Consider the following 1,353-nt stretch of genomic DNA (forward strand, 5'->3'; position numbering starts at 1 on the left):
CTACCAGAGCTCCATCATAGATGTTATAATTATTCCAGAACTTCCTTAAGCTCATCACATCATCTTAAGTAGTCCTGACTACTTATTAGAAGGTGTCCTGTAAATGTTAGGGGCCTTTGAGTCCATTTCCACACACAGTGACCGTATGTACAACAAAAGGAAACACTGCCTTGTCCTGAGCCATCCTCACAATTATTGCTATGTTTAAACTCATTGTTGAAGTCACTGTGTCAATCCATGTCAGTAAAGGGCTTCCGCCTTTTCTCTTACTCTCAACTCTACCAAGCATGATATCTTTCTCCAGGGACTGGTCCCTTCTCACAACCTGACCAAAGCAGGTGAGACAAAGTCTGGCCATTCTCATTTTTTAGAAGCATCTGGCTGTACTTCTTCCAGGATAAATTTGTTCCCTTCTCTAGTAGTCTATGGTGTTTTCAGTATTCTTTGTCAACACCACAATTCAAAAGCATCAACTCTTCTTTGGACTTGATTACACATTGTCCAGCTTATACATGCATATGAGGTAATTGAAAATAAAATGTCTTGGGTTAGGGACACCTTAGTCTTCAAAGTGACATCTTTGCTTCTTAACACTTTAAAGAGGTCTTTTGCAACAGATTTGGCCAGTGAAATATGACGTCTGATTCCTTAACTTCTGCTTCCATGAGTGTTTAGAAATACTAGGCCTTAAAAATAGCCATGACTCACAAATTCATTGACAGGAATAGTGATGTGGTGATCGGGGGGTGAAAATACAACTTTTATATTGAGGTAAAGGTCATGCAAAGTGTGTGAATGTCTGGGTGCTTTGTCAAACCCAAGGATAATTTTGAAACAAATTTATTGGCCAGGATTAATCAACAGCAAGGACAAAATGATACAAGAACCAATCTTCAAATATGGCAATTGTAACACAAGCCTTTGCATTTGTCTTCAAGATAACAAGAGAACAGTCTTGGATAAAACAGCAAAGTGCCCTCAGATTTAGGAAGCAATACAGCAAGGAAGTCTTCAGCTTGAAATCCCCTGATGCATTATCCTCAAATAATAATATTAGCCTATACTTCAATGTTTTATATACTAGTAGTTTTTTTATTCTATTTCAAAATATGGTCCTTCCAAATTTTTTTTCCTCTAATATAAGACACTATTGTCTGTGCTAAATATTTGAGTTTGCACATAACCTCTCTCTGAATTTTTTTTTTTCAACATTTAAAGAAAATACTTAAAGCACTTAACTTACATTGATGCTGCTTCAACTTGCATCATAATATTATATAGCTTTTCCCCCACTATAAAATGATGGAACCAACCTGTACTTGCAACAAATTCATCACAATCACCTTCACTTGC

Source organism: Orycteropus afer, unplaced genomic scaffold (genome assembly GCF_000298275.1).
Source record: "Orycteropus afer afer isolate SDZICR_OR568_19922 unplaced genomic scaffold, OryAfe1.0 scaffold00695, whole genome shotgun sequence".
NCBI classification, from domain to species: Eukaryota; Metazoa; Chordata; class Mammalia; order Tubulidentata; family Orycteropodidae; genus Orycteropus; species Orycteropus afer.